Raw genomic sequence first — 25654 nt, 5'->3', positions numbered from 1 at the left:
CCTGGAACAAGCCCTTGCCAGTGGGCAGGGTGCCATGTGAGCAGATGAAAAGCAGCGCAGCCGTGCCAGGGATCTGGTCGACTTCATCCCAGGAGCAACGGCACTGGGGTCGGCGGCATCGCACCTGCGAGCTCTTAATGCCAATGCGCTCAGCTAACGATTTTAGACTGAGGTTAATATCTGCTGGGCCAAATGGGTAGAGGAGCATGTTTGTGTCACTGCAGGCCAGAAGTAGATTATCCTGAAAAATTTAAATAAGAGTTTAGTGATTGCATGTGAGAAACTGTTGGATTGAATTTGTAAATGAGCAAAGAAGAAACAATTATTTGCAAGCTTTGGGTGGGGGTTTTGTCTTTTGGGGGGTTTTCACGCTGTTGGGTTTTTTGCATTTCAGAGTCATCAGATTAGAAATCCTGTTTGAATTCTTCATACTAGAGGATGACTTACTTGCATGACTGGTGTCTGAATTTTGATCAGATTCTTGAATATTTTTCTGCGTTCAAACAAAAACATCTATGTAAAAGCATCTTTCAAGGAAAAATGTCATCCCGTTTGCTCGTAATTAGAAGGATGTTTCAGGAAAGCAAAACCTTTTATCTACCTTTTAAACATGAACTCCATATTTCTAACTGGCTAGGAGAGTTGTTAGAGTTTGAAGCTGAGGTGCATAAAATGCATTTCCAGGAAAGAAAGTGCTGTGTTATTGAGCAAGGCTGCAGTTATTTAGACCGAATCCTCCTGTCGCGGTTCTTTCAGACAGAGGAAGGTGTAAGCAGCAAAATGTCTATGTAAAAGAGCCAACTACAATGGATTCAGTGTTTTTATTCTTTTCTCTTTTTCCAGTGTCCTTTTGCAAGAGAAAGAGAATAAGAGTGGCTAAAGAGGGGCATCATTTCCAGAGAATCATACTCCTGTAAGTATTGCACGTCCCGAGTTGCCAGAGTTGTGTGTGTGTGTCTGTGTGTGTGTGTGTAGCTATTAATAGTAACACCAGACTTTTGTCTAATCCAAACACTTTTTCAGCTACTCTCCTTCTCATTTCCAGGACACAAATTCATGTGTGACAGCGAAGGATGACTGTAAGCACGGCCAAGGCTGAGGGGAGCCAGAGCCAGACCATATGACAGGCAGTGTGCTGGTAAGCCTGCGGCTGCGCTCCAGCCATCGTTACCTCCCACGGTGAGAGATTTCATGATGAATAGTCATGGTTGCCACTTCCTTGGCCTTGGAGGTGATCCTCTGTGATGTGCTGCGGTTGGAAAGAAGCAGTTGCATCCCAGCTGGGGTTCCCAGATGCAAAAGCTTGTTTTGGCACAGCGGGGGATCGGTACAATCCCTGATGTATCAGTGTGCTCTGATGGCGCTGAAGAAATCTATGTACAATCCCTTCCCTCCAAGAGCAGCAAAATAGCTAAAGGCTTCCAAGAATCCTGTCATATAAAAGAGTAAAGAGGAGAAAAAGAAGTCATTAAGACTTAACACTGAGAAGAGAGAGGGGATGCTAAAGAGTGTGCACTACCTGGAAGCATACTTTTTGTCCCAGAGAGCTGGATGGAGGCAAGTGTAGAGTGCAGAACTATACCAAGCAGGGAACACAAAACAAATAAAAAGGCCTAAACAAGTATCCAGGCTATCAAAGTGCTTGCCAAAAGCTGAGACATTGAGAACTGTCTAAAACACAGAGGTTTCATGGGCAAGAATGCACTTTTCCACTGATGGACCAAATGGAGATGAAGAAATTGTACTTCAAAGGTCAGAGGGACAGAGAGAGAAAGAAAGAGTCCCTGATTAGATGAAGAGAGTAACCTAGAAGGGAATCCCAGAAGAAGGGTGAGGAGGTAGGAGGAAGGATGTCATGAACAACAAAAATTTACTGATCTAAATCCCAAAGAATGCTAAAATGTGGTAGGGAAATCAAGCAGAGAGGTACATGTTAAATTTCTTATGCTGCTTAAAATAAAATTCAGTTGAAGCAGTTTAATTCAGAATGAGGGTTTCCACAGGATTTGGATTCTGGGACAACACAAGCTAAACTAATAGGATGTATTCAGTGGTTACCACTGGTCCAGAGATGTTCACCACAGCTGCACGGAAGCATCCCACATACAGGTAGTGGATCATGATATACAGACGTATAGATTTATAGATCTATACTATCTATACTGATATGGATCCAGGGGGTGAGCTGGAGGGACCGACGACAGAGGCCGTGCTGCAGGTTACCCAGCTGAGGAGAGGCTAACAACCACGCAGGTCAGTGCTGGCATCCTGCACGCAGCCATGCAGTGAACGTCCGGCAGGGACTTTTGGCTTAGGTTATGACACTCCCTAGGCATTTCACGCAAGATCGGAAGGAATTTCGTTTCAGAAGGCAGACCTAAAATAATTAAATGCTGAATATATGATTTAGAAAGTATTGATGGATGAAAGATGTTCCTTTTATAAGAGGTGAAAAGAAAATCACTGCAGATAGCTCCTTTGCTAAGGAAAACAGAAAAATGTTCCTAAAATGCAAGCAAAGTAGCAATACCGCTACAATGGAAATGAAGTAAGGAGGTGAGTATCTGTGATATTTGTGTTCCTTTTGTGTGTGAAGTGAATTTCATTCCTCTGGCAATGGTTTGGTGTAGAAGTAGTGTTTCAATATTTGCACCACTGGCATAGAATAATCAGGGTATATCCCCTCTGGAAAAGTTCCCAATCTAAAATAAACAAGTATTAGGACTTGAGAAGTAATTCTGTTGGCAGATGAGACAAGAGAAATCAGAATGTATTAAAAAATATTTTGTTTTTAACTAATATTTCTACTTATTTTTTATACAAGAATTTCAGGGAAGGAATGGTTTTGTGAAAATTGTAACTGGGCATCTCTTATTCTCAAGAAACCCCAAAGAAAAAGAAAGTCATGCGATATGTAGCAGCAGGGATGACTAGCGAGCTTTTATTTTCATCCCAGGAGATGGGTTTAGAAAGTAGGATCCACAACTGCTCTGTTTCTCTCCAGAGAACTGTAACAGTACAGTATTCACACACACGATGCACATGCATGTGACACAGCCCCTAAAACACAATTGTTAGTTATTTTCCTTGCTGTGGGTGGGTGAAGCCCCAGTGCTCATAAAATGTCTCTTATAAAGGAGAAGTGAAAGACTGTTTGCCCAGTTTAGAGAATACAAATGAGGAATTATTCTAAACTAATTCAATAGCTTTTCTTTTCCCCAAACTGCCATAAAACGTAAAATATTCTATAATACTGTAAACAAAAAAATTATTGCTTGCACTTTTCCAGATGAATTTGTACAAGTTACTGCTATATTATACCACAGGGATTTTAACTATATGTTACAAATGATAAATTCTTTAATGCATTAGATATGATTAAACTTATGAAAATGCTCAGCGGTGAGCTTAGAAACATATGTTTTAGCACTAGGATTACTCCCTTCCCTCCAACAAAATTTTTATCTATGGCATCAGGAAGATCTTCTACTGAAAATATCACAAGGCCAAGACACAGAAGTCATTTCACAGTAGACTTGAATTAAGACACTTATTTCCTCATAACTAGTGAAAATTTGGTTGACATCCCGCATTTCTTTATTTACAGTGGCAACACATAGTGGAATGAATAGTTGAGGCTAGACATTTGCAGCAGAGCAACCATCTGGAGAAACACAGAGAAAACAGGCTGCTTCTGGGTGTCAGATCCGCCTGGCAAAAGGGCTCAAACGATGTGCCCCAGGCTGTGCTGGAAACCCATCTCCCCTGCTCCACAGCAGCTGGCTGCCACGCTGGGAACCTTCCAGGGCAGGTCCTGACCTAACACACTGCAACCTGGGCTCGGTTTAACACAACTCTTCTACAGGCAATTAGCAACTATAATAATGAGAATACCAATAGTAACATTGAAACTTGTCTCACAAAATCCTGCTTATGAACATCTATGGGAATCGCAAAGGAGTATATAAAACTACTTACATAAACGTAAATTCACTCATGAAGAGTTAAGCCAGCAGCAGTTAATGTCTAGCAAGTGGTGTTTCAGTTTCAGCTCAGACCCGGGTGATTTTGTCAACGAGTGTCCTACACTGTCCTACTCTCCTTTATTGGTTTAGTGGTTCAACAACCAGAATTGACGGCTACAGATGTCGCTTTAATGGTTGATAGGACAGTAAAACCCCCATCTGCACCAGAGGAGAGAGCAATGCCATCTCAGGTATCCCAAAGGCAATGAATGACGACTGACTCACGCACTTCACCCAAGACAAGGAGGAAGAAGTGCAAAGGCCAAACTTCCTAGTGCTTCGCCATGCAGCAGAGCAACGCACAGGCTGTGCTCCCAGGGTAGGTCCATTCGATGTTTTGTAGGCAGATGCGAGGCCTGTCCTACAGCTCATCCTCCCTGAAAACAACGTAACTTCGTTAGCCGAGCACAGAGACCTAATTGTTAGGGTTTCCTGGGCTAAGCAGCTTTTTGTCAGTTTGCAATGTGACTAGCTGTAAAAAAACCAACCCAAAATACGACTATCTACCCTCAGGCCATGATGCCATGATGGCTCCTGCCAGATCTGCGCACCCCTGGGTCACAGCACACTCTGGTCCATCCCAGTATGGGCTTGCTGATCCAGCCAGAGCTAGTTCATAGCTTTCCCTGATTTTATGTTGACTGTTGAAGGATGGATAATACATGGTCTGGCATGAAGCTAGGCTCTTGACTTGGCACAATGCCTGCTGCTACAAAATTAATCCATTTACATTTTTGTAAACAAATATGAACCAACAGAAGAGGGGTCACAATCTTTTAGAGTCAATATTGGGAACTCTGAAGTCAGATTTATTTTCTGACCAAACCTCAAGTGGTCTCAGGGCTCAGAGCACCAACTATCTTTTCACTGGATTAGCACAAGAAATCTCCATATATGTTCTCAATAAACACTCAAGGCTGAGTGGGGAAGTTGGGACAGGGTCAGAGTATACCTGGGCTGCTGAAGAAGTTGTCTCAGATTATCTCATATCTGTACACTTTTTTAAAAAAGATCATACTCAGCAGCCTTCAGCTAGTATTTTACTTGGGTTGCTAACAAGGATGTGGCAACCACAACTATTAATCACAAAATCTTTTGCCATGCTAACAATGCTAAAAATCATAAAATTCTTGCTCAGGATATTCCATGTTTGAATATAAACCATTTGTCATATTGTTTTTCTCCCTAGGGAACACTTTTCTTGAACTGGAAAGGCCAAGCTAACTGTAGGGTAAGCTAGTCCATCTGCAGTCCCAGTCAGCAGCTTTACCCCTGCACTGGAGCTTGGGAGAGGATACTAGAACACGACTTTTAGCAAGTCACTTCAGTTCTTTTTCATCATCTCCTCCATTTCTGTCTTGTCTGTTTTGACAGTAAGCACTCAGGAAAGGACTGTTTCCAGCTATGTATTTATAACACTAGAATCTTGATCTCTGGAGCTTGTAACAGCTCTTTATGGTGGTGAATTTAAAATAAATATGCCTTCATACTAAAAAACCAGACATAACTTAATCAGTATGAAAACAGAGGATATTAGAACTGCTACTTACATTTAAAGAAGCTAATAACAAATTCACATTAAGAAATTGTTTTCCTGCATATGATTTTTCCAGCCCTGAAAAAGACAGGGTCCTTCTGAAATTGGTTTTAGGAATATACATTAGGCTTACATAGTTTTATATTTAGGATCTTCCTATCAAATTAAATCTTGCAATCAAGAGAATACTTCCTATTCTGTTATGCCAACATAATATTTCATGACCAGATTTACCATGTAGTGCATAAAAGAGAGACTGTCTTGCATACTTTCCAAACACAGGCTCTCAGCAGAAAATCTTTATATTTGTGCACAAACTTACTTTTTAGTAAACGCCTCCTAAATATGCAGAACGAGTAATATTCAGGCTTCCCATTTGAGTAAACAGACTGTATAATTTCTCCCAGCTAGCGCTAGCCATCCAAGCACCACATAGCCCATCTACGCCAGTCACCTGCAGCCGGCAGAGACACCCGCCCTCGGGAGGTAGCGAAGGAGTAAAAATCCCCTTCTCTCTCCATTGGCTTGCAGGAAGACTGGACGAATAGCTTAGACCAGGCGCCTCCTCTTCAGACAGCTAAAGGTGGTGAGATGAATTGTATCCCTAGCTTTCAAATTCATCTGACTTAACATCAAAGGAAAAAAATAAAAAGTAAAATACGTTTGTGTATGTGAGATACACGACTCCTGCCAGTACGTGATACTGTATCCTTTCAGTTACCAGTGGGAAGCAGTGTTACACTGTTTCTTAATAATAAGGGAAAGCATGTATACCCCATGGACCTGCTGCGAACGCAAGCTTGCTGGGACCGTACCTGGAAAAAAAAAGAATTTAAAATGTGCAGTGTTGTCTTGGTGGGTCTGCCCCTGGGCCCAGCCCAGGCACCACCTGCCACAGCTTCTACTTGAGAAAATGCTGCAGAACTGGGGCTTTAATGCTTTCATTTCTAGCTATCACAACCCGTAATGAAATAGGAAACTTCCTGGATGTAGAAATCGTAATTGTAAGTTTTGCACAACATGACCTGCGTGTTTCAGGCCCGTACCGAAATCTGTGGGGCTCCCCAACAGGCGCAGCAGATTGTTTGCGCAGGAGCCACAGCAGGAGTGGGGTTAGTCTCTTGTACTAAAAGAATTTGGCTGCTTATTGCAAGAATATTTACATCACACTGTGTGTGATTTCAAAAAGATAGCAAGATAAGAGAAAGAGATACATCAAGAGAGAGACGAGAGAGAGGGAGAAAGAGGGAGAGTGAAAGAGAGAGAGAAAGAAGGAAAGGAAGTAAAGAAAGAAAAGAAAGAAAAGAGAAAGAAAGAGAGGGAGAGAGAGAAAGAAAGAGAGGGAGAGAGAGAAAAATTAAAGAAAATCTTACTTTTCTTCTCTGAAGATGCTGCCACTTTTCTCAGTGCCAACCCAAGCAAGAAGCAGAGCCAGGCGAGGAGCAGGGCTGCAATAGGAACCACAGGCTCTGCTGGAGGTGATGGGAGCACGGCAGGCCACTGAATTTAAAATTCAGCTTATTTCTGCTGAGAGATATGTCTGACTGAGGAAGCAGCAGACTGCCTCGGTCAGTTGGTCTCCCCATGCAGAGTGGCTCCGTTGCTTTCAGATGTGGGCAGCTCCTCCACTAAGAGTATTGAAAATGATGAGCAGGATTGGAGTGGGAAGAGGTGGGAGAGGTTCAAATGTTTGAGCATGCAATATTTACAGTTGAATTTCTGCATCATGAGATTTCAAAAATAACTTGGCTGCACAGTAAACAGAAGTCTGAATTTATGGTCCTGAATGGGACAGGAATAGGGAACCATTGGTGGTATCCAAGGCTTTGGAGGCATTTTTGTAATAAACCAGCATCCTAGCGGCTGCAGCAAAACTGAGACCCAGGAAACTTCTGGAGGGTCCTGAGCTGGCATATGCACATTGTTATATCTCTTGCTGGGCAGCATAGTGAAGGTGAAGAAGAGCTCAAAAGTAGCTGCTATTGCTCCATTACAGAGGGCTATAGTCCCTGATACAGTGGGGTTGTTGCTCAGCTGGGAAGGCTCAGTCTGAGCTCTGTGATGGTAATCGCTATTGGAGTTTCCCAGGCACGCCGGGGGTTGGTTTTATGCAAGCCAGAATGAAAAGTAATTCAATTCAGTATACTGGCTGCAGACGCAGATTAGCTTTGATGCAGCAAGTTCCCTCTCTCATCAGCCTAGCAACATGGTGCTGCTTGAATTGGCTGAGGAGGTAAGTAGCAGCTTTGGACTTACGATCTGGGTTTCAGCCTTCATTGGGATGAACAGGCAAATACACCAAGGCTGGCAAGAGCAAAAGGATGTGCTTTTTGTTTTTTCTGCCTAAGTCTGTAGTAAACAAGTCTCAATTTAAAACATGAGCTGATGATGGCTTTGGAAAGTGAGGTAGCTCAAGCCCTTCCGAGCCCTTGTAAGCCTCATTCTGTCCTGGATCTGCCGGTAACAAAGGTGCCATGCTTGGCGGCTGGCCTTTGGCCTTATTGCAGGAAAAATGTAACAGACTCTCCGCCAATGTTCAGAGTCATCCAATGTGATGATCAGGACCCCAGCAAAGCCTTTAAAATAGCTTAACAGCTGACTCTCCTCTTCAAACAAGCACAAAGCCCAGCCAAATACTTCCACAGTCAGCAAGCACTCCCAGGGTCTGTCCACACGTGAAACCATCCACAGGCTGCAGGGCCGGCAGGAGACACAGGTAGCTAACAGCACTGCTGAGGGGCTCAGGGAACCTTCTCCAGGCACCATCAAACTCTTGATAATGGCATGAGCTGGCCAACTTGGGCTGCCCAGGCAGCCGTGCTGTTGTGGGTCTTCTGTAGCTGCACGCTGGCAACTTGCTTGAACAGGGCTGGGGCCATGCTCCCAACACTCTGCCCAGTGGGATGGTGATACTGGAGTCCTCTGGCTTCTGGTGGGATGGCAAACTATCGTCATCTGCTGTAGCCAGAGTTCATTTGTTGGGCTCATTAACACTTATTTAGGGGTGAGCACATTTTTGGAAATAGGCCTGACCATCAAACTTGAAAAACTGTCAAAAAGCAAGAACTAGAATCCAGCACTTTCGAGCCCCCCAGGCTGTTCCCTTCTCCAGCTGAGACCTGTCATAAGGGACACTAAGCCTCCTTTTACCTTAGACACTGTGAATGCTTTCCCCAGGCTGCTGGTTATATATTTGCCAATCATTTTTTATAAAGCCATTGTAATAACTCTTACTTCCCAGCTTAACTTTTAATTATGGCCATCTTAAACACTTAAGTTTATGTTTTTATCAATAGGGATTGCAGCTTAATGGAGAGACTGTCCTATGTAGCATATATTCATAGTAACTACATCAGTTAGCCACATGGAAAAGTCATGCCAAAAAGCCCACAACACCCAAAATAAAACATTGTCTGTCTTTTGACATGATCACAAGTGGTGTTCTCCAGGGCTCAGTATTGGGGCCAGTTCTGTTTAATATCTTTATCAATGATCTGGACGAGGGGATCGAGTGCACCCTCAGTAAGTTTGCAGACGACTCCAATTTGGGCAGGAGTATTGATCTGCTTGAGGGAAGGAAGGCTCCACAGAGGGATCTGGACAGGCTGGATCGATGGGCTGAGGCCAGTTGTATGAGGTTCAACAAGGCTAAGTGCTGGGTCCTGCACGTGGGTCACAACAACCCCATGCAATGCTACAGGCTTGGGGAAGACTGCCTGGAAAGCTGCCCAGCAGAAAAGGACCTGAGGGTGTTGGTTGACAGCCGGCTGAATATGAGCCAGCAGTGAGCCCAGGTGGCCAAGAAGGCCAATAGCATCCTGGCTTGTATCAGAAATCGTGTGGCCAGCAGGACTAGGGAAGTGATTGTCCCCCCGTACTCAGCACTGGTGAGGCTGCACCTCGAATGCTGTGTTCAGTTTTGGGCCCCTCACTACAACAAAGACATTGAGGTGCTGGAGTGCGTCCAAAGAAGGGCAACAAAGCTGGTGAAGGGTCTAGAGCACAAGTCTTATGAGGAGCGGCTGAGGGAACTGGGGTCATTTAGCCTGGAGAAAAGGAGGCTCAGGGGAGACCTTATCACTCTCTACAACTACCTGAAAGGAGGTTGTAGCGAGGTGGGTGTCGGTCTCTTCTCCCAAGTAACAAGCGATAGGACAAGAGGAAACGGCCTCAAGTTGTGCCAGGGGAGGTTTAAATAGGATATTAGGAAAAATTTCTTCACCAAAAGGGTTATCAAGCCTTTGGAACAGGCTGCCCAGGGAAGTGGTTGAGTCACCATCCCTGGAGGTATTTAAAAAACCCTGTAGATGTGGCACTTAGGGACATAGTTTAGTGGTGGACTTGGCAGTGCTAGGTTAACAGTTGGACTCGATGATCTTAAAGGTCTTTTCCAATCTAAACGATTCTATGATTCTATGATTTAACAGATTCAAATAAGAAACAGCACTTCTGACCAGGCAGCTCTCCAATGACCACCAGCAAGAGCGCTGCTGACTGCAATCTTCAGAACTAAGACAGGAAGGTTTCCCCCATCACCACGGCTGTAACTCCCATCTCTCTGGGGATAATCTTGCTTGGGAATGTCAGTCAGCACGCACTCTGGCACCGGCTTGTGTTTCTCTAATACTTTCTCTCCTCTGGAAAACATATTTCCCTCTGCAGCATTATTCTTCTCTTTGTCTTAAGAAATACTTGAAACTGCTGCTATCTCTAATTCTTGATTTATCCTCTCATTTACTAGCACTCTGGCAGACCTCTTAGTTGCTACACAGTAGCATGAAGCATCTTATTTTTGGAAAATTTTACATTTTATCTCCTGTTCGGGGTCATATTATTTTCCAGAATTGGCAGATTTCTTTTTAAACTTGGTATTCTTTTCCCCTGGTACTCTGGTATAATTAGCACTAAATCAGACACTGAAGGCACTACAGCAGAAGGCTGAGATAGGGTTTCCTGATAGTAAAAATATGAGAGACTGAGATAAAGATACTTCCGCTCCCAATATTCTCTCCTGGAAACTACAAATCCAGCAGATGAGAGGCCATCTGTGTGGATACCTTGTGATGCGTTTTAACACTAAAACAGCAATGGAGCTGCACTTCTAGGGCTTCCCTTGCCAGCAACCATCCCTGGAAATCCCCTGTAGGAGTGAAAGGATAGATAAGGACAGTGCCATGGAAACAGCTTATCCTTCCCTTACCTTTCCTAAATAAACTAGAAATTGGAGATGAACTTGCAAAAGTCAAACTAACTAACCAAATCCTCCCAAATCTAAGTATTTTGTGCTCCATTTTAGTGTAATAATTAAGAATTATGAGAAAATACAGTAAGAAAATGAGAGGTCTTAGTGCTTCTATTCTTGAAAAAATGTTTTAACACCTCTTTGTGGTGAGATCTTTAATATCAGATTTGGTGTATGCTTTGACACACCTTTATCCTTGTGTTTTAGAAATATTGAAAAAATCAAATAGGTTATATTTATGAAAAAAATCTGCTACCTTCTTCTAGGGCAAAGATTAATGCAGAGCAGTGCTGTAACTCTACAACCTTATTCCAAAGAAAGCAACTGAGATTTTTGAACATCATGCAGCAAGAAAGACATCCGTGAGAAGCTGCCGCTCCCAATTTATGAGTCTTACATGGTTGCGAGTTCAGCAGAAATCAGAAACCTCTGCCTCCTTCAGAAGAGGTATTTCACTGTTTTAGCTAATCAAAGGCACCTTGCAATCGAGGGGCACTGTCTTCTGGTTCAAGCTGTTTCTTCCTAGGGACTTAAACCCTAGTTTGAGAACGAAAAATACAGCCTGTTTCACCACCGCTGCAAAGCTGCTAACCCTTGCTCTAGGTGACTGCGCTGTATTTCTTTTTCCTGAGGAATACTGGGACAATCTGTAGGTGGCAGAAGGAAAGACCCTTGCTGCGCTCCAATGCACTTTTTTGTCCTATTTAAAAATGACTTACAAGGTTGGCTATTCACCATGTTCTGCCTCCACTCGTGAACGAGGATGGTCTTCCTATGACTAATTTAATTCTATGTTTTGGTAAAGTGGAACACCCTAACTATGCCCTGCACATACTCTGGGCAATTTGCCTTCCTCCCACTTCTGCGACTGCATTGCCCACATCTATTGGTGACGCTTTGAACGGAGCCGAAGAGCATTCACAAACTCTCTGGAGTAAAGGTTCAGAAAAACTGCAGAGAATTTCCAGTGAACACCCAGAGCCATGACAATAAAGCATTTGGGGATTCTGAGCACATCCGTCTCTCTTGACGACCTCTTCCCAAATTTTCCAGCCAGATGCTCTAGGCTTTTAGCCTTCTGTTGGCATTAGCAGAAGAAATAGCCAGCTGGAAATCCAAATGACTACCAGATGAGTATCATGACTGCTTCAGAACATGCACATTAAGGCCCTGGCTTTCATGAAGATTAGGTAGAAGACTGTGCTGATTGATTGACTTTAACAGCACCACATGAATTGTTGACTGCATGGGCCTGCACATGCTGTCATAGACAAAAGTTTGAAGATTGACTCCTTCAGACATTCTTACATTGATTAAAAACTGATGTGCATCAATCAGCCTGGTCTGTGAAATAAGAAAAAAAAAAAGATACCATTGATTAAATGAGATTAAAAATAACAAATGCATATCTGTTTGTAGACAAAGACTTACACAAGGAGGTCAAACTGTACCATATAAGGTTCAAAATGGATTAGGAGTGTCCACACACGATTAGTAGCCATTGAATTAAATGAGCTCAGGACACCTCTTTAATTAAGCAGGTGCAACTATGCGCAACAGGCCTCACCATTGTAGAAAAATGTATTGAGCCCAGACTAAAAGTAGCGAATGTATGAACACATACATGACAATACATCCTCTTCAGCGGCTTCAAAGGTTATTTTAAACCATTTAAATGCAAACAGCTTTCACTTTCTTTAAGAAAACAAACGAGGAAGTCAAATACACCCCCACTACAGCCACAGTGACAAGGTTCCTCAACTGAACACACAGTTTTAGGCAGAAGGGCAGGTTAGAGTTTTTTTAATTAACAGAATTTAAATCACAATTTACATACATTGTGATTGATAGTTAGGTTGTTATACTAAGCTAACCAGTCTAAGTCAAGAAAACCTATTTTTTTCCATTCCCTAGCTCTGTTGAACTATACAGGCTTCTTGTCACATAAATGTTAATTGATTTGCATGTAAACTGTAATTTTGTAAACTGTAATTTTGTAATGGACAGCGAGATCAGTCCACATAGATGCAATGACAATGTCAGGGGCTTAGTTTACTTGCATCGTATCATTGGGTATCGTAAGTCTTAAATGACTTCTCTTTGGGGAAATGTAACAAAAATTAGCTTTTGAAAAAGAAACTCAGACCATTAAAGTGTAAAATGAAACATAATGAAGCAAAATGTTTGTAAATGGATGTAAAAAGGTCAGACTAGAGAAAAGCTTATTTAACAATAGTAAAGATTAATAAGATTCATTACTGTTTTCAGTCTAAAAGTACTGCCTTTACGTGTCATGTGGTGTAAAGAAATCTTTTTCAGATTGAACAACAAAAGTACTCCAGAAGTTCACAGATACTCTACTTAAAACAGGATGTCACTTAGAGTGTTTTATAATGGTTTGTTTATAGCAAATGCATGAATATTTGAGTGACAAAGGAAATGTTAAAATATTAGAATAATAAAATGCAGTATTTTCCTGGACAAAGTGTATGGACATTCATTTTAATGACATGGCACCCATGCTCAGCATGCAATTGTGCTGCACAAAAAGGTGGTGGCATTAAGAAACTGGTCTCCCAGCTTAGATGAAAGACTGTTCTTTCATCTTCAAAACGTGTGTATGTTGACGGACATGTTACTGTAGTACTAACATTTCTAAAAAGTCTTAGTGTTGTGCAGCCTACTGAATACTTTTTAAATTCAGTTTGGAGCTCCAAAATCAAACCTGAGAAGAAAGCACACAGGTGAAACTATTGAAAGAAATCCGCTATTTCTGGCCAAGTATTATACGCTCATCTTTTTGTTTGAATTTTTAAACTTTATGATGATTTCATAACAAAATTAAAGTAGACATGCCGTTGTTTTTCTTGATGGAGTAGCGAAGCCAGTTCACAAATACTGTTGGCCTCGATCCTGTAAACACTTGTGCACAGGCTTAGCTTTTGTACCGTTAATAGTCTCATTGAATTCAAGGGGATTATTTGCATGACGAGTGTTTTGCGCATCAGCATTTGCTGTACTTGAGCCATTGTTATAACATACATATTTCCAGGGTTGATAAAAAAAAAAAAGCCCAGTTGGGTCATCTTGGCAGCGCTTTTCCGTAACAAAGTGGATAGCAGGGCGTGCCTGCCCGCTGCTACCTCACTGACAGAGAAAATATGAACTTTCACAGAATTTATCTCATCAGGACGGTAGTTCCTGACCTAGATCCTCCGCAGGCTAACACACAGCCTACAGCAAGGCCAGGCGGTTCCTTCCGCACTCTCTGACCCAGGCAGAGCAGACAGGCCGGGGCCACAGGGGACGGGACAGCCCCTCTGGTCGCTGGGGCGCTTCCCGGGGGAGCGCGGCCGCCCGGGGTAGGTCTCCACAGCCCCCCGGCACCCCTGGGGGCTCCTGCCTCCGCAGGCTGAGAAGAGCACCGGGGAGTCCCGCTGCCGCCGGACCCTGCTGGCCCCACACCCCCTGTCTGGCCCGGCGCACCCAGCCTGCGCGCCGCCCGGGCCGGGCCGCCCTCTCCCCTCACAAAATGGGGGCCAGGCAGGGCCGGGCGCCGTCGCCCGCCGCGTCGGAGTCCCGCGACCCCGACCAGCAGCGCCTCTGTCAGCCCCGGCGCCTCCGGCCGCCCTAGGCCCGCGGAGCGCGGCGGGGCCCGGCAGCCCCGAGGCCTACGTGCTCCGCCACGGGCCCGGCGACGTGCGCGGCCCCAGGCGCTGGGCCGCGTCTCCCGCGGGAGGCGGAGGGAGCGCAGCCGAGCAAGCCTCGCTGCTCCTTCCTCCTCCTCCTCCTCCTCCTCCTCCTCCCCGTCCCCCTCAGCCCCTCCGCGCCGCTGCCCTCGGGGCTGCTCCGCTCCGCTCCGCGTCGCGCCGCGCCGTGCCGTGCGGCGGCGCTTGCCCCCGCCCCTCGGCGCTGGCTGCCGGGCCGAGCGGCGGCGGGGTCACGGCGGCGGCGGCCGGGTCAGAGGGTAAAGGTTGCTCCCCCAGCATCCTCCGTGCTGGATACTCAGCCATCTTGGATCCGCGGGACAAGAAAATTCATGCGGTGAGTCCGGCCCCGGCCGCCCCCTCCCCGGCCCCCGCCGCCGCCCCGGGCCCCGTCGCCGTCCCGGCCGCGGGCCGATGAGGGAGGGCCGGGCGGCGGCGCGGCCCGTGGCGGGGCCCTGCGGGTCCGGGGCCGTCCCGCCGGGTTTCCGTTTGCTTTTGTCTCCGAGGGGGAGCGGGGGGGACGCGCGGCGCCCGAGCCGGGAGCGCAGCCGCAGGCCCGACCCGGCCTGCCGCCCCCCGCCCTCCTCCGCGGCCGCGGGCGGCGGCGGCCGCCGGGCGCCGCTCCGGGGCCGGCCGAAGTCGAGGCCGCGGCCCAGCGGTGCCTGGGCCCCGCATCCTCCGCGGCCGCCGCTGGCAGCTCGCCCCACGGCCCGCTTGGCCCGCCCGGGACGGCTCCTTCCCGCCGCCGCCTCGCCGCCCGCCCCAGCCCGGCCCCGGGCCTAGCGGCGGCCGCCTCCGCGGCCCCTCCACCCCCCCGCCGAGCCTGTCTCCGCGCTGCGGCGGGGGTGCGCGGCTGCCCGGCCCCCGCCCGCCGCCTCCCCCCGGGCCCGGCGCCGGGGCAGCGAAACCTGCCACCCACGGCCGGGGCTGCCGCCGGCTCCGCTCCCGGGCGGCGCCGGGCTGCGCGCCTCGCCGGAGTGGCCCTGCGGCCTGCTCCGCCGGCCCCCGGGAAGGCCCGGGGTGAAGAAAGGGGGTGAGACAAGGGTACTGCTGGCTGGTTTTCTTTCGAAAAATATTTTTTTCGCCTGCGCCTTTTCCACTCTCCTCCTGGCGGCGGTTACGGTGGTGTGTAAACAGGCTCTGGTGTTCCCTCGGACGTGTTTGTAAAACAAACTTGAAACGGACCGAGCCGCTTTCCTGAGCGCTGCCCCCGGAGGAGGGAGCCGGCCTTCCCCTGCCCGCCGGGGCGGCGGTTTGGAGCTTTGGCGTGAAGCTGACCCGGGGGGGAGCGTGCAGGTGCGAGCTGGGGTGGGGGGAGATGGCACAGGGTGACAGGTTAGGGATGAGAGGGGGACGGTAGAGCGGTGGGGAAGGGTGCGAGAGGCAGTGTTTATGCTGTAGTTAGTGTATGTGTGCTCCTGACGGAAACAAGGATTTGCTTACAGGTATCCTAGGTTTAGCGTTTCTGTTTGGGGTGGGTTTTTTTTGTGAAGTTACAGGTAACTTTGTTTTGGAGGGTTTGTAATATGAGAAAATGAAAACATGCTTGCGTTAGATGTGGACCAGCAGCAGAAGCTGCTGGTCCACATCTAACGCAAGCATGTTTTCATTTCTGCTGTAAGTCTGTTTTATCGGGGAAAAACTTGTTTCCAACTTTGCGCTATTTTATCCCTAGGGGAAGATAAGAACTTTTTGCGTCTCCTTCTTGTATATGTGCGTGTGTCGGTGTGACTTGAGTGTGTGAAGGAGACATTTCTGTGTGCCTGCATGGCTGTAACATCTGGTGCTGGTGACTGGCTGCTAGTCTTAACTCTTCAGCTGGGGGAAGGGAGTTTAAGATGATCAAACCTGCTGTCACATCAGTTAGTGGAAACCTTTATGTTTCTGGAAACTTGGATATGTTTCAGACTTAAGACTTGTAAAGACCTGCAAGAGCAAAATAGTTGTTTAGATTTATATTGCAAAGGCATCTTTGCTTGGACCTGGAAGAATTGTTCTGTGTCTGTTGATGTACTTTGTGTGCTCTTATAGTGGCAAGTTAATAGAACACAACTCATAAGATCCAGTTTTATGATCTTGAAGACTATGGATGTGTCCAATGCCTTTTTTTTTTTTCCTTCTCTCCAACTTCCACTGTTGTTTATGTTGAGAATTCAGCCAGCATGCTAAACTTCAAGGTGTCGACTGCTTCTGATTTTAGGAAGGGATTTGAATACTTGCTATCATGAGCTGACTGACTGGACTTGCAAGTGTATTTCCGTTTCACTTTCAGGAAGCTGTTGATAAAGCTAAGAGTGTAGTAATAGATAAACCTTGTCTACACGTCTCTTCTAGAAACTTAATATTGCTGTCAGAGTAGTCATTGTTATTGTGACCCATTTGTGTGTCAGTTCTACCAACAAATGAAAGCAAAAGCCCTTAGCTAAGAACTGAAAATAAAAAAAAAAAATCTCTGGAATTTATAAAAAATTTCATTTGAATTCTCTTTAAAAGAATCTCATTTTAGAGAATTGGTATTCAGTGGAAAAAATAGGGCAGTTAACATGTCCTGAAGTTTGATGCTAAAAATGGGTCCCATAAGTGGCTGTTTGCACCTGAAAATCTTGGTCTGTAGCTCAGTCCCTTCATATCAAAGTTGTGTGCGCCCGCAGTGGAATGGTAGTTCCCAGAAAGTGTTTCTGCTGTATTTGCTATACTTCTAAATGTATTTCTGTCTAGATAGAGATTAACTCTGAAAGTAGAAATATTATTGCATTTTTAGCCTCTGCTGCAGCTTTTTAAAAAATTTTACTTATTTTTGTGTTGGTGCAAGGATCTGTCTGTTGTGTAGTAATTGCAAAGCTGTAACCTCATTATAGCTTTAAAGGAGTCTTGTATCATAACTTTGTTTATTCAAAAATATCTTGCACCTCCTTGTTGTTAGTGACTCAAGAAGTGACTAGAACTTAAAAATACACCATGGTTGAATTAAAATAGAGGTTTCTTGCACCTGGCTTTCTGACTTGATCTGGAAACTTAAGAGAAACATTGAATTGCTTGTTTTGTTATGAGGTAGTATAGAAAGTATGCCTAAGCTTCCAAGTACAGAATTTTGTTCTAAAGTAAGTAGATCCTTGTATTTAACTTCTTTTTAATTATGACTTCCCTTAAGGCTGTAATGTGCTTGAATACAGATTTTTAAAAGGCACCTTACAAAAAAAAGTTCTTAAAAAAAAAAAAAAACAAACCAAAAAATTCTTAAATTCTTGGCAGAATACTTGCTGTATTTGTTGTGTGTGTTTCTAAATGTTAGCTTAGAAAGCTCTGTGCCCGTTTATGTAGAAGTACATTACCATAGTAAGTCAAAACAATATTTTTTTTTGCCACAGATTTAAATGATTGCTCTCTAAGTGATACAGTCTTTCCCATTTTTCTAATTAGTAATGCAGTGTATACATGAATTACAGTGCTTGTTGTCAAAAGCCAAGAAGTTCAAATTAGGTTAACTTTGGTTCATCTGGGCTTTTGAGGTATAAATAAATAAAAAAATGTATGTAAACATTCTTCTACACAACAGAGATCTGCTAATATTTTTGCTTGAAATTTATCCTGATGTCTCAGATACACTGTACTGAGCAGTTCAAAACAACCTGTTTCAGTTGTGTTTCCTGAATAGGGTTGGCCTTTTTATGTGCTTTAGCACATACGTTCTGTGTTTGTGTGTGTTGTATTGGTCTCCTGACCCAGGTTCCTGTAAAAACATATGAAAAACTGAAAGTTTGTGGGTAGTCTCATTGACTTAAAAGCACCTACTCACATGTTGACAGTTAACTTTGTGTGTGAGAGTTTTCAGTATGGATGCTGTATGTTGACAGCTAACTATGCTTTTGTTGAGCATTATTACAGCGTAGGAAGAATTGTGTCAAATGAAATTATTGCACAGTAGGATGTTTAAAATTGTCCTTATGGAATTATTTTGTTTTTAGAGAAGGTGTGTGTATACCAAACATGGTCTGTGCTAATCAGTAAGAGATTTCTACATAGGCTTTAAAATCTTTTTGTGTTTGTATCAGCAAAAATTAAAAAAAACCCCAAAACATAAAATATAAATTAAAAGCAATCTGAACATTTTATCTTTCATTTATAATACTCTGCTGAAAATTGAATATTTGTATTGTGGTAGTGTGTACTAGCTCAGCTTCTGGTCTGGTTATGTAATAGGCGCCAAATCAAGGTGTAAATGATCCTTGCCCAAAGAGGTTACTGAGCCCCTCCGATTTGTCTTGAGATAGCGTTTGTTATCAGTAGTGTTACAGAAAAGCATGCATTATTTTTTCCCCTTGACTTGAGTGCTCTGCCATCTGACCACTCTTTACACTGCTAATACGTTTAATTTCACAACTCTCTACATTTCCTAGGAGGATTCCTTTCAGATTATGCTGGTAGGTTAAAACTTGATTATAATTGAGACTTTTTTCAGACACATCCTTCTCTTGTTGAATTGCAATGCAAGAGTCGTTGATCAGAAATTCATTAGTAAGTAAACCATTGTTTTCTCCTGTTTTCCTTCTGATTTGGGATAATTTTATGGGGAGTATTTTTAAGTATCGTCTTGTACCCCATGTCACTCAGGATTCTTTTTGGTTGCAGTGGGTAGTTTAATGAACTTCTTGAAGCATTTTCAAAGTTCTGCCCTCAAATTTTTTATGCATTTGAGATCAATGATGGTTGAATATAGTCGGCTGAGGTCAAGTTACTTGTAAAAAGATATAGTTTATTTAAAATGAAAACTAGTATAAAATGCTGGTGTATTTGTGGGAAGTAAAATGGAAACTCCTACTTTGTATTGCTCTCACTGAGCAGACAGTAATCCAATGGATTGAGTGTGAGCATAAGAGTTGGAGCATGCTTTCTGTCGAGTTACCTACCGAAGTGATAGGTCACTCTGGGTGAGTCATTTAACCAATTTGTAGCCAAGTTCTAGTCTGTAGTAAGAGGATAATGCTTTCCCGTGTTTTACTTGCATGGTTCAAGGCTTCTGTGGAACTAGATACCAGTAGCAGTTAACATATATAGTTAGAGAAAGCAATGTTAAAAACACCAAAATGGTCCTATACCAAATTGAGTAGGTGGCAGTTGTGTTGTTTGTCCTTACATGTTTCAGAATTGTTCCACAACACTTTCATTACAATCTAAATATGTGTGTATTTGAAAACAATAGCGAGGAGTTTCCAGGCACCAAAAAGAAGCAGTATGACTAATTACATTAAAACAACCGCCAACTATTTTAAATTATAAACTGTTAATGTTTAGATTTGTAGGCAACTTCTTGGCAAACAAGTTTTTCTAAGGCTGCCTTCGTAACACAGACAATGATAATGTAATATCATATATTATCTTTTCTAAGGATTGTAGGAAGATGCCCATCCTAGTGCAGAATAAGTAACTAATGCTTGTGTCAGTGGACTGCGTACTTGTCATACAGTCTATATGACTCTGTGAGTTTTTTTCTTCAAGCTTCACTGGAATAGTATTTTTCCCCCTTCCAGCCTACTAAACCCTTGCATTGTTTGAGGTAGACTGACTATTCTTTGTAACTGTTTTTAATGCATTTTTTGTTCTAATTGTGAAAACTGTTCTTGCAAAGGAAGTGTTGCCGGAGAATTATAATGATGGAAAAAAGGTCTGCCAACCTTCCTTCTGTTGCTCTGCTGTGCAGAGGATTTGTTCAGGTATATGCTTGGAATCTTTCACCATTCAGTAGTAATGCAGTTTGTGAGAAAGTACTTGTTGCATATAAATATATTTTAAAAAAAAAGTATAAAGCAGGAAAATAGCTGTAAAGCAGGTATTTTATGTAATGACTAAGTAGGCTAAAAAAAATGTATAGAAGGTGGTCATCTCTCTTCTTGAGAGTTTATACCATGTTTTGTGGTGTGGAGAAGTGGAAATATGAAAGGTTTTCAAAAAGAAGTCGGAGCTGTACGCAGTGTCAATCTTTGAAAGACTTAAGAGATGATGAGCGATTCTGAACGTTAAAAGTACCTTGCAATATTGTGTCCACCTGTAAAACTACAGTAAAAAATCTTTTTATATGAGATATTTGATTAATTTGTTGCAATGTCTGTGCTGTTCTTGATACTTTGCTGTGCAGTGTACCTTTTTCAACATGTCAAAAGCATCATCATAAAGTAGAAAGGTACCTTACATTGAAATCTTAATTTGTTGGCTTATTTGCTGGATGTGGATGCACATTTCTAGTAAGTTAATTCTTCAAGATCAAATTGATTAAGATCAGCATTATACACCAGAATAAGTCAGTATCTCTTTTTATTTCATGGTGGAAGTTGAAGTAAATTCAGGTTCTTGTGCTATTGTGATATGGAGTTAATTTTATTTATTTTTTTTTTTTAGGAAACTTTTTGGCACTTTCAGGATGATAAGTTTTGGGCAATAAACACATGATTTGTTTTCCCTGTAATTCATAGAAGTTCAGTTGTATAAGAACATGTATGTTGTGGGACACCTATGATGAAACAGGAAGTATTCAAAATTTCTTGGAAGGATAAAATGTAGTTTTCAAGAGACTGGTGCTCTTCTGAGCTTTCCTCATCTCAGGTAGGTGTGTATTGTGACTACCAGCAGTATATGCTTGATGGCAAGTAGCATTTTCATAACAGTTTAATTAGGAATTTGCAAACTTTTGATATTAGCTGTGATTCTAATCTTTTATTTGTCTTCAAAAGACACAAACTTTAGTTTAAATGACCTTTTTTTTTTTTTTTAAAAAGCATCTGGCAGTTATTTTGGGGTCCTAACTGTAGATTCAATTTCAGGCCTCCCTTTCTTAAATACGCTAATAGACTGAATTTGTTTTTATAGCAACAGCTCAACAAGTCTTGAAAACTAGGATGACCAAGTGTAGGTCTGGTTGGCAACCAGGAGTGACTCGCTGAGAGCAGGCGTCTTTAACTGCCCCTTAACTGCAGCACGTGTGTATTCCAGCATACAACTGCTGGACTTTTCTATACTAGTGAATATCTGTATCTGCAGAGTCCAGTTTCTAAAACAAAAACATTTTGAGTGATGTATTTTAAAACTCGGTAGACTAAGCGTAGTCCACAGGCCACGCTGTTAATGTACTTAGCAAAGAGCCTGAAGAGGAATAACATACGCTGCAAATGAATGAACAGTGGTAGTAAAATCTGTTGATAGTAGGATGTGCTTAATGGATTGTTCTATGTCTGTATCTGCAAGAGACAGGGGAAGCAATATTGATAAATTCAGGTTGGGTTGTTTTGAACAGCAGTGTGATGCATAACAACGAAGTTAGCTGTAGTTTTTTAAAAAGCAGTAAAAATGAGAGGATCAGTGAAAATCAGCGAAAATATGTCAAGTATACATAGGTAACCCAACTTTTGACTTAACTCAAAAGTTAAGCATTTAACTTAATTTATACTTATATTTATACATGGAAACTTAAATCAGAAAGAGAAATTAAGACTCGAATTATGGTCCTACAAACCTCATAAAATTGTGTCTAGGTAGAGGAAGGAAGTCCAAATTAGTGTATCGTCTTGGAAAGGAGATAGTTAGACCTGATCTAGTATGTATTCTGTAGGACGGCAGCTGGTCAGGCAGCCTGTGAGCACATTCAGACTTCCACAGTGTCTGCACCACAACTCTCTTTTCCCTGGAGCAGGGGGGAGAGTGAATCATGAAGAGATGTAGAAAAGAAGGAAGTTGAGGGTTATCATGGTGTGGGAGAAGTATTAAGAAACAAAAGAACAAATCTGTAAGAAACTAGTTTTTATTAGTTCTGCTGCTCATAGAAAAGAATAAGTCTGTATTTATGATTAGTAGTGTGTTTGTGGTTTGTTTTGTTTTTTTTTAATGAATGCAAATTAACTTTCTTAGTCTCAGATGGTTCAGTATTTTTTGGGATTGGCAGGAGAGAACTCTAATCTGAATCGAATCTAATGTTCTGCTCCAACTGAGCAATTGTTCTTTGTGCACATTGATGTAACTGTCCGTGGCTCTGCAACAGATTCCAGTGTGGTACTTAATTTTGTAATGTGCTTCTAAAAATAAGTGCACAGTCTTATGTAACACTTCTTGTATTGTTAGCACCTAGAGGCTTCATCCCCACTGGTATGAAGCGGAACACATCCTACATAATTTTTGATTGTGGGTATTTACAGCTGAAATATTTTCCCTGTCAGTGTCTGTGGCCAAACAGTAACTTTGCTTGTGTTTTAGGAATATCAAATATCTTGTTTGCACAGTTAGGTATGTTACTCCTCTGCATTTGCAGAGTTTTACAGTGTTATTCTGGCATATATGAGCAAAACAACAGTTTGAAAGTACTATATAGTACAGTAGACATTTGTTGCTCTAATTTAAAGAAGCCCAGTGGGTTCCTGCTCACAGGTATGTGCACTTTCTCAGAGACCTCTCACATAATCTGGCTCTGCACTGTAACTGTAAGAGTTCTGAAAGTCTGTGGATGCTGCAGATGTGAAAAGATGTTAATTGTATTAATGCAACTTTGAGGGCAAACTTGAAATATGCTTGAAAATAAACCTCACCTTTCAGTATTTTAGGTTACATTTGTGATCCAATTATACTATTCTCATAGCTGTTGTACACCTCTTGCTGTAGTCTTAGCAATGTTTTGATCTCTTTAATGTGACTTTTCTCATGCTTTTTGAATTCAGGCTGCAAATAACATGTTAAATTAAATGATAGAATGCATCATGTCTTGCTGATAGGATGACACCTGTACAGAACAAACTTGTCATATGTAAATAAGGGACAGAAATTGGATTTATCAAGAATTATAGCTTTATTACAGAGTAACTTGGTTCTCATTTTTCACCACTTCTTGAAGTAGGTGCTATATTTTTATGTTAGGAGCACAGCTGAAATTTCAGAGTACAGGATTGAAAGTTGAGTCTCAAAATCCAAGGCCAGAGCAGAGACATCAATGTTTGTTCTATTACTGTCCTTATAAAAGTTAATTTTCTATAGTGTTGTTTACTGACGTCCCAAGTGCTTCATTTTACAAGGTCCTTCTCTTTCCGTGAGGGATCCTGTAGTTCAGTGAAGAGTGAATTCGAAGGGATCTGAGGTCTGAAGAAATAGATACTTGTAAAACTAAACAAACAGGTAGTCTCTTCATTAGGTTACAGCTTGAAGAATAAATGAGATTTTGTAGATGCTTTTAATGATTGTTTTATCTGAACAATTCAAATTATTTAATTTCCTAGCAGTGTCTAGGTCAGGTATGCAGAACTTTGGGGCAGGGGAAGTACTGTCAGCCCTCAGACCTCCTTGTCAACCATGGACGTCATCCTGAAAGACTGAAAAATTTGTAAAGCTTGGAATTTATGACGCCAGAAGCCCATGCTTCAGTATGAGGGTTGCCCCTGGCAAAGTATGGGTTGCCTTTGTCCTTCCTGAGGCCAAGCAGCATATATACATACTCAAGATAGGCAGATATGTGCCATTTCTACATGGATAGGTTTTGTTTCTAGGTTGGACTTGGGTTGTTCGGTGGGAGAGTGGGCAACGACAGTAGGTGACAGCCTGCTGTAAGGCCTGTCATCCTGTGCCTTCTCCCTTTGGTTGTGGATCTTAAGAAACCCTGTTGACCCAGCTTGTGTATTGGGGGGGAGGGAACCACAAAGCACTGCACCACCCTTCCTGGAGGCCTGTGGGTACCATCCCCTTGTCCTGGTGATGGGGAGACAATCCCTCCTGTTCTTGGGGAACTGCTGAGTATGCCTGTGAGGGGAAGGAGCAGGATGTCCAACACAAAATCGTTGTTACTCAACTTTGCCTTGTGAATAGCACTGTTTTGCGTTTTTTTCAATTCTGGGCTCTCCAAAGAGCCCTGGGACACAGCTAGAGCACTGTGACTCTGGGGGAAGGAAGGGCGTTCATCTCCTGGCACTGAGGGACTCCCGAGTGCCATGTTCTTTGCGTAGAAAGGCCAGGACTGTGCCCTACCCACGGTGGAGCAGCACCTTTGGTAGGCAAGGCAAGGAACAGGAGGGCAAGGGTGGGGGAAGCATCCCAGAGAGGAGGAGCCTGTGCGGGCCAGGCTGTGTTGTTCTGTGCCTGGTGTGTCAGCCCAGGCCTAGCCTGCCAGTTAATACTGCGTTTGTGGAGGAGAAAAGCATGTTTTTATAGTAAATACGTTCCTCTGTTCTGTTTGGTATTTTCTTCTTTTTCTAGAGTAGTAATCCAGGGAGCCAAACACAAGAATAACACATGGGTTGTGTATTTCAGCATTTATGTGCCCAGTCATTTTTTAAGAGTGTATCCCAGAGTTTCCTCACCACAGCTGTCTGTTGTCTGTCTGTCCACTGGTAAGAGAAGACTGCTAATGTCGAGGCGGCCCTGGCGGTTGTTGGCATTTTATCACTGAGTCGTCTTGGCCTGGTTTGAGCAGAGCTGTGTCAGGAAACTGTTGGTATCACTAGGTTCATGGGGGGTTGTTAGGAGAGGGGAGTTTTGTGAAAAGAATTTCCTATTTATTTTTGTGTAAAGAGTCAGTACACGCTTTTTACTTTAAATGCTTAATTGTCCTGTTAATATAATTTAATTTTGTCAAGTTAGTGTGTTTATCCTGCACTCCTTGTATAACTGCTATTTATGAAAAGCTTTAGATTTTTGTGGAAGATGGTGTAACCCCCCTTTCCTCTCTAATTAAGTAAAACTTTGAAATTTTATATCAGGTTTATTCAATGTCTGTCTTTATGAGTTGCAACTTATAGAATGAATGGATAGTCTTTTCATTGACTAACGCAGGGTCAGAATGAACTCACATTGATGTTGCCGTTGCCCTTGCCATGGCACTCTATAAAGCTGTGTGGGTATGTTTTGATCTTTCTGAGGTATAGATATTTTGGTTGTGAACGTGTTTTCTGTAAAAACTCTTAGTCACTAATAATTGTAGTGACACTTAAAAACAGTAACATATTTTAACTGGAAAGGAAAAGAGCATGTAAAACCGCAAGAGTGACAGATTTCGCTTAGAAGGTAAGCTTCTGAAATTGTTATGCATGAAGAGCATTTAAAATAATCCACTTGTCAGTGTTAAACTCTAATATTGAAACAGGAAAAAGAAAGTGAAAATGATCTTGCCTAATCAGTTGCC

The 25654-nt window shown here is 43.0% G+C and overlaps 1 protein-coding gene across 2 annotated transcripts in view; it reads left to right on the top strand.

Moving 5' to 3' along the window:
* The first annotated feature begins 14811 nt into the window (after positions 1–14811).
* CNOT2 (CCR4-NOT transcription complex subunit 2) overlaps positions 14812–25654 on the top strand; it is a 93036-nt gene continuing 82193 nt past the window's right edge. For both annotated transcript variants that reach the window (XM_050897504.1, XM_050897495.1), the window contains exon 1: positions 14812–14848. The gene's annotated coding sequence lies outside the window, so the exon portion shown is untranslated. The remainder of the gene's footprint in view (positions 14849–25654) is intronic.

This window comes from Gymnogyps californianus, chromosome 1 (genome assembly GCF_018139145.2).
Source record: "Gymnogyps californianus isolate 813 chromosome 1, ASM1813914v2, whole genome shotgun sequence".
In the NCBI taxonomy this organism is placed as follows: domain Eukaryota; kingdom Metazoa; phylum Chordata; class Aves; order Accipitriformes; family Cathartidae; genus Gymnogyps; species Gymnogyps californianus.
The sequence above is the reverse complement of the archived record's forward strand: the minus strand, read 5'-3'. Positions and strand labels throughout refer to the sequence as shown.